Source organism: Gastrolobium bilobum, unplaced genomic scaffold (genome assembly GCF_033153095.1).
Source record: "Gastrolobium bilobum isolate Gb01-03AN ecotype WA unplaced genomic scaffold, APGP_CSIRO_Gbil_v1 utg3836, whole genome shotgun sequence".
Classification (NCBI taxonomy): Eukaryota; Viridiplantae; Streptophyta; class Magnoliopsida; order Fabales; family Fabaceae; genus Gastrolobium; species Gastrolobium bilobum.
This window is the reverse complement of record NW_026897300.1, coordinates 42,730-56,971: the sequence shown is the minus strand read 5'-3', so window position 1 is coordinate 56,971 and position 14,242 is coordinate 42,730. Positions and strand designations below refer to the sequence as shown.

The 14,242-nt window shown below is 34.2% G+C and overlaps 1 long non-coding RNA gene across 1 annotated transcript; it reads right to left on the bottom strand.

Annotated features, from left to right (window-relative positions):
• Positions 1 to 396: 396 nt before the first annotated feature.
• Positions 397 to 3,424, bottom strand: LOC133305766 (uncharacterized). The gene is made up of 3 exons (XR_009750809.1): positions 3,147 to 3,424; positions 1,783 to 1,850; positions 397 to 978 (listed from the first exon to the last, which is right to left on the bottom strand). It is a non-coding gene; the product is annotated as an uncharacterized LOC133305766 (long non-coding RNA).
• Between the last annotated feature and the right edge of the window lie 10,818 nt (positions 3,425 to 14,242).

The following is a 14,242-nucleotide window of genomic DNA, read 5'->3' as shown; positions in this document are numbered from 1 at the left end:
TTATTCATTGCAAATGTTAACAGGGATGTATTCAACAAAGATTATAAACTTTTTTAATTGTCTTCATTGGTCTCTGCACAATACAGTTCTTTGAACCAGTTATTAATGACACAGGTTATTATAAATTGTTAATAACATGAAAGGGTATATGCTGCTTTGTGCCTCCATAACATGTTGAAGACAAGTGTGCCAAATGGTGATTGTCATGCTCAAAAAATTAAACACAGTAATGCTTATCACATGAGCTATTGTGATACAGAATTTATATAAAGTAATACAGCAATTTGGAACTTAATCGTATAATTTCATATATTGAAATAACAACAATTACAACTTTTGATCTGTCGAAGACAAAAAAAAGAAATTACAGTGCCAATAAAGGAAATTACAGTAACAATAATTACAAACATCATACAATGCTACTAAAAGTCATTCTACTTGTGCCACCAATTCTTATTCCTTTGGGTAGATTTGCAGGGGTGGTGTTGTTATCAAGAACCCACCAATCAGCAGTTGCTTTCTCCTTGCAAAGTTCAACAAACTTTCATTCACATCACAGCCAGAGCTAACTTCCATGGCATGAGCCTTGAGTGCATTAGCACTATCCCTTGTCACAATTATTGGTGGCTTAGGTTTGTTCTTAGAGCCAGCTGGCCTGCCACGAGGTCGCCTTAAGGTTTCACCATCTGCTGCAGAAGATACTGGTCAAACTGCTTCTGGAACTTTGGGAGATACTAGAGTAACATCAAAGGCAGACATTTTGGTGTTCCCCACTCCTTGCTCTTGCTTTTGATCCATTTCACCAAACATAAGGTAGTTAGGGATATTGCTAATGTTCAAATATGCAGTAAGAAAGAGCAAATCACTATCTTCTGCTACATTGAGGACATTAAGTTCAATTACAGTTTGCTCTTCAGTAGGTACGACCCCAACAGACTATCTCAATGAGGGTGCAAAGCTGGGATTGTTTTCAAGTCTCTACAAAATCACATAGAAAGAAAAAAATTCAGAAACTACAACCTTTTTCGACAGAGTACCACTATTATTCATTAAGGTTTAGTATGACATGATTCACAAATAACTCAAACAAAGGAGACATTTATATCTTAATGGACTGAAATTAGGCATCACTATGCAACGTGAAAATGGGCAGAGATTTAGGAGTCTCATATTTCTGGAAGACTGACCATCAGGGTGAACACCAGATCTGATAATTTACATGTGCAGTATGGTATTTATAAGTTCAAATGTTAACAATATCCAGAACTTCAAATATCTTCAAGGATTTTAAGTTATTTTCTATCATTCTATGTCAACTATACTATAAAATAAATTGGAATGACACTGATAACACAAGTTAATCATCTTCCAACACATGCACTTCAAACAGTGTGTCCACCGGCTAGATCAAGCAGGTTCATATAACCTTTGCTGGAAGAATACAGGAACCAGCAGAATTTTAATACAAAAAAGGAAATTATATAATTGAAATTAAAAAAGAACATCAATTAAGGATGAGCACGTTCTTGCTCCATTCCACTTTGGTAAACCAGTTCATAGCTAGCTCATGCAATCAGCAATGCAGAAAATGAGGGCAAAATCACATCATTGTGCTATCAAAAGAACCAAATTCAAATTGACATATTCTAATACACGTGTCCCGCTTACTTAGCTTGAAAATTTCTACAAAAGAACAAAAAAAGAAGACCCTTCCACATATGTGGAGCGACAAAAAATAAGCTTCAATCAAAGCATTATAAAAAATACAAGTATACGACTTACCATCTGAATATAATCAATGACTTCCTTATCTCTGATCTTGTTTCCATTATCATCAGTCACATTAAACACTGAAAACAAGATCAAATTATTACTAGAATCAGAAACAAAGTTAATACTAATAACAATAACAACATAATAATACTTGCAGTCTTCTGCTACATTCAAGCTTAAGTAGTTGCTTTATGACAATAAAATTTTATAGGACCCCAAAAGAATGATTGTCTTTTAGGATGGAGTTAAGTAATACCAACCCCACAGTAAATATTTGTTTTTTGTATTACTCTCTGCCTAACTCTGACTAACTTTGCCTCATGTCAATTTTGCCTTCCCCAACCGATATCTGAGTGGCATATAATTATTACACCCCTATTGTTCTCTGATACCACAAATAGCTCGAGCCTAAGATCCTTTATCCATAACCACGATAAAAATAGTCCAGCTAGAACCAGAGGGATAAAAGCAGATTAGATGTATTATACATTATACTCCTTAAGAGGCCAAAAGAACCTTCATGAATGAGTGAAGGGTTTTCCCATAGGTTGTATAGACTTACAGCCCAAGGCTATTTTTTTTTCTCCTATGTTCAAAATTTTGAACAACATACAACTTCTGATCAGTTTCAACAAGATTGAGAATTATGAGATTGGGTATATTGTCAACATTAATCAGAAGGGAGGAATAGGAAGCCACACTTAGACCTGAGAAGAGTTGAAAGCAAAGCTAAAATGTGTCTGACAAAGGTTTATGAGACAAGGATCACTTTTGGTTAAGCATTTACTTATAAGGGAAAGAGAGTTATGTGTATGTAGGTTAGAGGGTATGCTTGAAGTTTGCCATAGGAAGAGGATTTCCATTTCCATTTCCTGTTGCCACGTGCTGTAACTGCAATTGCATGGGTCTATCTCTGACTTGGCTTTTGATTTAGTATGAAATCTCAAGAAAAATGCAGATTTGTGGAGAACTGATGTTAGTTAATTTTTTTTTTTTTTTTTTTATTGAAATATTTCATGATGATTCTACGCACTAACATATTAAAATGAATAATCACTCCATTCCTAAAATAACCAAACAATGTAATGAACTTATCATTTCATCCCCCTATTCCCACTTGACTCCTGAACAATCATTCCATATTATTATACTCGGGTGAATAAGGTGAAAATTCAAAAAATAAGAGAGAAAATAGTGAGAATCGAAAGATGGAAACAAGGGTGGGGGGAGATGGAGAACTATTCATCAAACTATATATAAATGGACACCTTAGCTGCGCCAAAATGTAATCTATACATTAATTCAACACCCTTTTGGAACACAACAACGATGACACCCATGACCAAATAGGGGGAAAAAAAAGATGAGCATACCTCTTGTGATGGTGGACCAACTTTTATAAAACAATTGCAAGCATATAACATGCCCTTTCTTTCCTTCCGGTGCGTCAATGGAAGTCGAACCCTAACTTGGTAACAACGGTGCAATGCAGCAAAAAATCCTATGCCTTGGATGTATGCGTTCACTGACTGTCTGGAGTGCTATGTCGACGAAAATCTTGTCATGCTTGAGAAGCGGAAACACAGACAAAATTAAATTTATTCCAAACACAACTCTGAAATGGTCGTTCACAACACAAAATTACTCTCATTTCATAGGAGGCATCTTATCTCATTTTCTCTCATTTCGATTTCTGCAGCTCACCTCTTCTTTTTCTTTCTTCTTATAATGGTGGGACCCACTTATTTTCTCTCTACAACATAAGATAATTATCTTATGTAAAAGGAGATTAATAAAACCCAAAGTTATATGGCCGTTATGGATAACGTAACGGGTGTTGTTCATTAAGAAAAGAGTAAACACCTTTTTTGGTCTCTGGTAATATCTACGAAATCCTTTTTAGTCCCCGACAATAAAAAAAGAACCAAATTGGTCCTAAAATTATGAAAAAAGGGCCACGTTAGTGACGGAGGAGTTGACATAAGGACTAACGTAGCCCTTTTTTCATAATTTTAGGAACCGATTTGGTCCTTTTTTATTGTCAGAGACTAAAAAGGATTTCGTAAATATTACCAGAGACAAAAAGGATGTTTATTCTTAAAAAATTTATAAAGTCAGGCTTAATTTTGTAATATCTACTGCATTTTCCCATCTATATCTATATGTTACTTACAGTCAAACATAGACTTTATAAAAGTTACCTAATTTTTCCTGTAAATTTTTTTCCAACCAAACAACTTTTTCTTACATTTTTCTATCAATCTCACTTCTCACCCATTTTCCTCTGTATCACATTTTCTTATTATTCATAAAATTTCTCCTCAACCAAAGTCTCCGAAAATGTAATGTTAGGCAATTTATGTTAAAGGGAGAATTCTGCAGTCAAAAGTGGTGGATCGTCCTTGCATTAAGAGTTAAGACAAGTGACAATGGAAGATGCATTATGTCTCAGTCTAATTTCAGAACTGAAGGTTGAACGAAGTTTCAGAAAATGCAATTGGTCTAAAAGAATCTTCTTGGTGGTCCAATGCAAGTTCTATTCTCCTGAGTACGGGACCCTACACCTAACCCTTGTACATGTACATGCTTCCCAACAGTATGTAGAGTAAATTAAATGCTATATTAATTATTGCCAAAAAAATAAAAAAAAATATTGTTATATAATTAACTGTGGTGTGTCAACGTCCATGTTGTACAGATGACTAGTTAATTAATTTCATTATGGTATATGGTCTTAAATACTTGGAATGGACCTTTGGTCCCTGCTAAGGACACCGTACTGTAATAGAAATAATTCTTTTTTTGTCATTTATGTCAATAGATGCCGTCTTGGATATTTTAAGTATATAATTTGTAATTATAATCTGACATGATATGGCATTTTGTTGATGCAGTGGGTATATTGGTAGATTAAAAGACTTCCGTAAAGAATTTTGGGATACACCACCCCAAAAACTACCTCAAAGGGTGGGAAACTCCACATTAGTTGCACATCTAACCAATGGGAGACTATATATTTCAACACGCCCCCTCACGTAAGAGCCCTTCGGACTAGAAACGTGGAATTGCACAGGCCCAATTTTTGATTTACCTTTTGTGCTTTTTTTATTTATTTTAATTCCACTTTAAAGTGGGAGGCAGTGAGGGCTCAAACTCTGATACCATGTAAAGAACCTTGGGATACACCACCCCAAAAGCTAGCTCAAAGGGTAGGAGTGCCCAAGACCTTATAAACTCCACATTAATTGCACATCTAACCAATGTGAGACTATATATCTCAACAGTATCATCGAATGAGAATGTTTAGTACAGCATCTTGTTTTCGTCTAAGAATTAAGAATGTGTACAAGTTAAATAAGATACATTTTCTGCATTTTAATGTGAAATACAATGATTTGGGCTTTGTAGTCCAGCATGCAAGTCGTTGCCTTATTCAAATGATTATTAAAGAGGTTACATTGTTTATTATAAAATTATTTCTTGATTATGATTAGCAGAGATCAGACACGCACAAAGTGACAAAGCAGCAATTTTGATAGTTTCTCGCGCATGAGAATACTTCAGTGGCCACTTTCATCATATAAATTTAAGTATGGGAAAAGTGTCTTATATCCTTTCACTCTTACAAAGAGGTGAGATCCACAATTTTATTTTATTTTGTCAACTCTCTCTCCTCCTTTATCTATCTCTTTCTCTCTCTTAAAATGACACAACTTTACATCCTTCAAAATTATACACACTTTTCCAACATATGAAATTAATGCCATCATGTATTCCAACAAAATTTAATAAAAACAAAGAGAGGAGTAAGTGACTAAGTGGCATGTTCTCGCATAAAATAAACCATGATTAATAATAAACCAGAGTTAAAGCAATTATTCTTAATTTATACAGACAGCAGAGACCCCACCATTGACTCCATTTTAAGTTATATTCATAGCTATATTTTGAGTAGGCAAATTGGCCAATAGTATGATAGAATGTTAGCTGGACACAACATGATTTTCACCTCATCAAACCACTAATCTTTGCGGCTTTGCCACACTTCACACCTCTACACCTCTACACCTTCATCCTAATCCCACTCCAAATGAAGAAGGAGATATTTTTTCCTATTCATGAAGCATTTCAGGCACCAGAAATCGAGAAACTCGCCCCCAAAAATACCCTATAGAATAAATTTTGTTAACTTTAATTGATAAGTTAACATATGGCTATAAAATTAAACTATATTTTTCTCCTGAACATATTTAATCTTGCATTTAATATATTTTTATTAATTTGAAATTATATTTAAATATTTTGTTAAAATTAAATTTATATATTTTAATCAATCTACGTATAATTTTTAATAATATTTTTATCTAATTCATATGATTTTAGATTAAAATAAATGAATATTTTAAAACAAATTAATCAAATATATGATAAAAAAACACATTTTAAAAAATTTATTTTAAAATAACTTCGTTAGAATTTATTTTTCTTGAATTTGTTAAGATATATTTTAATTGTCGAATTGATAAAATAGTATAAGTTATATCACAATAAACTTTTCAGCATTAATATAATGACAGCTGAGACCATGTGACTCAAGTCAACCTCCAAAAATTATATCGCAATGGAATTTTCTAAAATAATTGATAGATTAATATATATAATTCAATCATTTGTACTCTAATAACTGTGATTGTCAAATATTTCAGCCATGCTCGGAAATCGGCATGGTGCCATGGCCTAGCTTTTACAAAAGATAACAAAAGATACTTGATATATAAAAAAATCATTAATATAGTCTCATCCAAGAGCTTAAGCTTTTGGGTTGAATTGATTCTTTACATGGTATCAGAACACTTCAGCAGTTGTTAACATGCTTAACAATTCAGGCAAGTTCACTAGCATCCCATGCATGTTGTAATTCATAATGAATTGACTGAAGGAAGGTGGAAGCGAGGTCAGGACTAAGTCATTACTTAGCTCGGCATCCATCACGAAGCCTAGATTTCCTAGCTTCTCAATGAGCCCGATCATCTTAAGAACATGACTGCTCACAGACATGTTCTCAGACATCCTGCATGAGAACAATTCTCTAGAGGCCTCATACCTCTCATGCCTGCCTTTAATGTCATACAACTCCTTGAGATGTAAGACAATAGAGGGAGCATCCATATGCTCATGTTGCTTTTGCAGTTCAGGCGACATGGATGCCAACATGATGCAGACAGCCAACACATTGTCATCCATGTGCTGTTTGTGGGCCTCGAAATCAAATTCTGTGAACCCATCTTCCCCTTCCCTAGGAGCTACGGGTAATGCAACATCCAGGACATAAGCTATTTTTTCGGCCCTAAGAACAATTCTTAAGTTCCGATACCAGTCCATAAAGTTTGAACCGGTCAGTTTGTTCGTATCGAGTATTGAGCGCAGTGACAGTGGATTAGTCATACTAAAAACTGAAAAGATGTAAAGATAATTTTAATTAATATATTTCGACATGTAGTAAAAATAAATTATTAAAGACTTTAAATAATTTGCCGCTCCCACTATTTTATCTAAGTCAATGACTCTTACCTTTTGACTTAGGGTTAATCTACTTTTAGATTTTACCTTAGTGAGATTAAGAGTGCGATTATCTATTTTAACCCCCGTCTGTGACCGCAAGATTAATTTAAATAATGGGTTGATCCTTATCAACAGTATCTCATACCCTCTCTTAACTTTAGGTTGACAACTCTTTGTCACTTAGTGGTGCATCTCATGCAACCAACCTAGCATTATTACCCTAAGCACATAAGCCCGGTTGAGCCTGCAACTTATGCCTCATTTAAGCATTAACCAGCACCCTAAGTGTCTAACACTTCTAATACTACTCTTACTCAACGAAACAATGGGTCCCAACTGAGTTGTAGAGCACCACTATTTAGAGGAGGTTTGAGTAATATTGGTGGTGGGAAGTAATCATGCTTAATAATTTATTCCTTTTAAGGGTTCCTTTTATTTAGGGTTTATTAAGTCTCATCAAACGCATAGGTATAATTATCATGCTAGTCGTATCATATGTCAAACATCTATCGGATTACACTAGTTATAATTAGACGTGCATAATAATACATACAAACGCGATTTGTCCAATTTCATGCATACTAGTCGTTTTTTAAGCATAAAAGCATACATGCATATAAAACAATTTTATTTGAGACGGTCATGGTACTCGTGCATTCGTCCTTCTTGCTTCTCAAGCCACGACTCCTTGTCGTCTAAACGCCACTAGCCTAATTATCTAATTACAAAATAATTAAAGAAACTCCAAAACATCTTTGGAGGGACAAATGAATATTCAAAATTTAAAATTCAAATTTACATTTTAATTTAAATCGAGCAAAATTACACCTTTAATTTAAAATATAAAAATTCGAAATTCAAACTCGGGCACCATGACCATCCCCTTCCAATTTGCACCTGAAAATTCAAATAACTTGCAAGCACATAATATCAAATATTATATAACATGTTCATCCATACGTCTTATCATTTTAACAATTAAAATATCATTGCAAGAATCATGATTCAAATTTTCTTAATGGCCGAATTATATAACAATTAATATAATTCAAATTTTGATGACTCTTTCTCAAAGAACACAAATTTAAACCACACATGTATACACCACACCTTGTATGGCCGAATCACATATCCATATATATGATAAAAAAATTTCACAAAAATTTCATGTCTTCTCATGGAACAATTCATAGAAAAAAATAAGAAAACAATCAAGGTACTCAAAGTACCCCTCATGGTCGAGTCATCCCTTTCAAAAAGGTGTTTCTTTTCAAAAACTTTCACACATAAAAAGAAATAAAACCATGAACACATACAGATATATGAACACAACAATCACATTATCATGTTCATAAAGTAAAAACTTTAACAATTTAAAGCATAGTATTTCAAAATCCATATGCTTTAATTCTTTAAAGAATTTTTGACCGTAAAGAACAAGTTTTTACAAACAAAGTACCATCACCCATCGATGGTAAAGCGACCGGACTCTGATACCACTTGAAAGAAACTGACCTTGAAGGTCTAGACATGTGAGAGGGAAAAACAAAATTTTTCAAGCGGAATAACACATACTATATCAAGAACCATGCTTTAGGACATAGATGTTACCTTGTTTGCTTTCCAAAACTTGAAGATGATCAAGATGAGGCTTGAAGATACAAGCCCTCTAATGTTGATCCACACAACTCACGTCAAGATGCAAGAACACTTTCTTGAAAGCCACCAATTGACCACCACACCAAGCTTGCTAGGCGTCCAATGTGTGAAAGAGGAGGCTAGGTAAAGGTGTTTAGAAGAGTGAAGTCTTTAGCATGAAAACTTCACAAGAGTGGGGCATGGATTGAAGTAGAATTGGCGAGGTGTTTTGATGAAAGGAGAACCTACCCAAGTTGGCGCACAAGAGAGTGAGGGAATGAGAGAATGAATTCAGATTTTTTTACTCCAAATCACATTAAAAGTGGCGCACAACAAGAGGAGATAAAGGTGGAGTTGTTGCAATTCAAAATTTCCAACAACCTCCCCTTTGAATCCTCATGAGACTAGGTCTTTATCTAGTCAAGATTCTGACCTAATGGTCATCATATGACCATCCTATCTATGCGCACCATTCAGCCCCAAAAGGGGTCCAGATACGTTGAGCAGTTGCATTCAAGTTTGAACCAACTAGCTCACTGATTCTCTCAACAACCAAATCTGATTGGAGCTTGTTTGATTGACAAGATGAAACTCATATCCAACCAAAAGTGGCGCCCCATTCAGCCTTGGATGATCTCCAAAGATCTCCTCTTGATACAAGGGATTTGTTCCAACAAGATCTCATCTTATCCTTTTGTTATGAAACAACTTTTCACAGCCAATTCAAATTCGAATTCAAACATTTAAATTCAAACGTTCAAACATTTAAATTCAAACGTTCAAACATTTAAATTCAAAATTCAAATTCAAAATTCAAATTCAAATTTCAAATTCAAAATTCAAAATTCAAATTCAAAATTCAAAATTCAAAATTCAAATTCAAAATTCAAAATTTAAATATTTGATAATTAATTTAACCAATTAAATTAATTAGTAATGTCTTGGACCATCCAAACCCATTACATGATCCATGTGTCCTTTTCCCTTTAGGTGGACTTCCAAACTTCTTCTTGGGCTAACAACCATTATTAGGCTCAATACCTTTAATGCTAGATCATCATGACAATAAGGTGTTAGTGTGTGACCCATCAGGTCCAACATAGCCACTGACATAAATGGGCTCGGCCCCAACAAGCCCACAACCCATTTAATGACAACACAGAGCACTAGCAATGCTTTGTTGCCCCAGAGCTAGTTAGATTAATGACTTGATCATCCTATTACACATATTTGGTTGCCGTATATATTTCCTTTCGTCTCGGTTACCTTCCCATTAAACCTAGGGTAAGGAAACGTATCAACTCTTGCGGTTTAGGGTAAACTTTATTCGAAATAGGGAATCTTCAATTTACTGATTCTAACGGCAGATCTTCTCATGATCTCTTTTACTATGCATAGATTCCCGAGTCCTTGTAAATGTCATCCTGATTTTTCCGGTTTATAGGTAACCTAATCTCTCACAGAGATTTGACGAATTCCTTCAGCTTATCATCCTAGCCCTGTGCTCTTTCAGGACAAGCCCAACAATGTACCTATGAGTCTCCATATTTCAGGCGGCAGACGAGGTATACAGTCAAAGCGTGCCTTCTAGAACACAGTCTAGGTAATAATTTCTGGTCTAAGGAAAGACATACCCAAATATAAAGAGACTACTCTAATGATACTCTCTGTGAGATTTCCTCATAGAGTCTCTTTGTGGGTCTGTTCAGTGCGAGCTATACCCTTATATGTCCACCCACGACTTTAGCTAAGACATCTTCATATCTGTAGCTCATGAGGTCTTTACCTTGCATCCGAATACAAGTAGATAAGTCGTGCTAGTCTTATCCGAGATTACTGATCCCCATTCTCAGTGTCTCTAAACTAGGAACATAAAATTAGGAATAAACATCCGGTATCCTTAAATCCTCATGATCGTGATCTCATCACAGATACTTAATAGATACTTATTTTATTCCAAAGGGTTTATCCAGTTACTCATATAATATATTAACAATAATATTGAGACAAAATATGAAACAAGATAAAGAGTGCTTTTATTTATTTGCGACAATATACAAGGTCCATATATGTCCTAATCTAATCAAAAGATTGTCTCTAGGACATCCATATACTAACAAACTAAGTGTGGATCTGATCAAATCATTTTTTAGCAAAGCATGTGTAGTATCATGGCGAGACCCCGAATATCCCTGAGACATAAAATGCTGATGACAGTATATGTATTGAAATTATGAAAGTATATGACAGTTATAGGATTATGGTTGACCATTTTGCGAGGAAGGCTATCATAGATGAATATGGTGATGTTCTTGATAGCCAAGAGATTTGATAGGTTTAGATATCTTGCATGATAGGTCTAATAGGTTTTCCTTACGTGTTAGGTTAGCGAAACAATTGTATAAGTGTGAACTTGATAGTTTGAATTTGGTGGGAAGGTGAATATGGAATTTATGCATTAGGTACTGAATAAATCCAAGCATTATTTGTGTCAGCTGCCTATATGGCTTGGATATAAATTCATGATGCAAGGAAAGGTAATTGGAACTCATATGAATACACAGATTATGGCTATATAAAGCTAGCGAAAATTCCAAGTGTAGAATTGATTAGTGGTATCGACATGTCAAGTTAAGGTGTGAACCTTTGAAGTATGTGAATATGTATGCTTAGATGTTAAGCTTGAATACATTGATGTTAAAATAGGAAGTTATAAGTCCTTGATGGAGGGCATACACTTGTGTGAAGTGAGAGGTTAGGTATTGAACCTAATTCAAGCCTCCCGAATGTAGTGTTACTTTAATGATAGAAACTCATTGAAATCAATAATGATCCTGAGGGAGTTGTCCAGGATGGCATAAGACAAATGTACATTGAAAGCATCATTGTAAATAATGGAATGTTGGTTCTGAATTGGTAGACATGCCATGAATGAAATGAATATAATATCAGAATTGTGTAATTTTACGTACTATTGTGAGTAACAGTGTTATGATATGATGTCATATACTACTAATTGTAGTGTGCGTGTACAATTTTCTGGTATATTTTATGAATTTTATTGTGATGTAATATTTATATAATATAATGGCCTGAGTGCCAGTTGATATTCGTAAAGGATAAATAAATGATGCATAATGACATGATTGCCAATATACATCCTTTGGTGAATAAATGGATAATATATAGTAATGGCCTGATTGTTAGTATATATTTTATGATGGATAATTGAATTCTTTGGTCATAGGAAAATCATGTGTTATGGAATACCCCATGAAGCGGTGTATCCGAAGAAGGTGTCTCTTAGGGGGCGTTTGATAGAGGGAATATTTTTTTTTATCCGGGAATCATGATGTCTGGGAATATAATTGAAAAACAACTTTTCTGGGAATGTTTGCAAAAAGGTGTTTGGTATGCAGAAATATTTGTGGGAATATTTGATGAATTTTCACATTACTATGTTTGGTTGATAGTAAAATTTTAGTGGGATTTTGGGTTGAATTTACAAATGTACCCTCCTTTTAATTTTTTTTCCATTTTCTTACATCGTTCATATCCTATCACAACGTTCAACCTTGCTCAGTACTTGATACCAAAACAAGCCTGTGAGAAAGTCGCTTTTATGCCCATAATGGTACATAAAAAATCTTTTATGTAAAAGAAAACTAAAAGTAAAAAAAAAATGCTGAGTGATTGAAATAAACTTTAATTATGTAAAACTTTTTAATATAAATATAAAAATATATCAAAGTGTAAATTCATAAATATAAGGTAATGTTTATACAATATTACCTTTGATATGCTGTGAACTTGACATGCTTAATTACCCCTATATTACTGAGTAAAACTATGACAAATCATTGTTGAGCACTTAAGCTACATGATCAACAGTAAGATAAGTAGTATTTAAAAAAAAAAACAGCAAGTGTTATGCGCACCATACACCAAAAGTTGCAAATGGCAATTTTCAGTATTAAAAAAATAACAGGTGGACCTTATAATAGGCAGGGCCATGTCATTCGGTAAGACAATTCATGACAAAAACAAGCAAGATATTTCTCGGAACTCAGCAATAATATCTGATCAAATCGACATTTGACGATAGAAGAAAATTGACATGTGTTTGAACTCATCTAATAAAAAATGCAGAATAATACTTGCATTACTTCGGTACCGTAATTTTACACTCATATCCTTTGGAGTTGGTTATATACACCAACTTACTGAACAAAAACAAATGTATGACTTATAGATTTTAACCAATCTAAACATCAATGGGTCTACTCATATCCTTCATAATGAATAGGTCCACCCAAAAAATTGGCCTGAGTCAATTTTTATGCGTTCAGCACATGCCATCAAACCTATGTGTACTCATTCAATAACACATGACAACATCACGATGAATATCAAGTAATACATCCATTCAATATGAAGTTATCTACAGGCCAAGCTCGGGAAAATTTGCTGATAAAATCATTTCACATTATAAGGTTTAGAATTCATATCAGACATAGTAATAAGATTACAAAGATATACTATCCAAAGTATCCTTATATAACAACAGCAGGTGCATTACAAAAAAACCAAGAAGGCAAATTTCCATTGAGAGTCATAAATGCATCCATTCGTTCTTGTAATATCACTATGAAGTCATTAAGCTTTTATAAGGACCATATTCTGCTCCTGCATTTATGATCTGCAATGCAAAAGAACCTCACTTTAAAATGTGCCACAACTAAATTCACGAAAACATCTCTGAAAGTAGTTAAAATCAGGCACAACAAATTACAGACCCCAATAATTGTGTATAAGCATAATCAAGTTTTACAGTTATACATATGCCATCAAACATGTGAATAAGATCATACCAGGTTCGTGCCTGTCGTGGTAATAGTTACCATTCGAACTCCAAAAAGCCTTTTCCTCTCATGACATTGACTTCATAAAGTGCTTTCAAAAAAATATCCCTTGAGCCAGACTTCCCAAAATATTGATCACCACCAAAATTATATTAATAGATATAGTGAACTCCAAAAAAAAATCAGTGGACAAACACTAAGATTTATACAATAAAGAGGCCACTATGTACTGCCTCTCCTCATCATTTCCTTGCATGAAGACATCTGTTATTAGGGGATCCTTGCCCATAAGCATTCCAACTTGAACCCTTTGTTCAACACTCAACTGTTCAATTTTTTTTAACTCTTGCAGAATAGACATCCTTCGGTTGCTTCCCTCTGCCTGATGCTGAAAGCAAGATACCAAC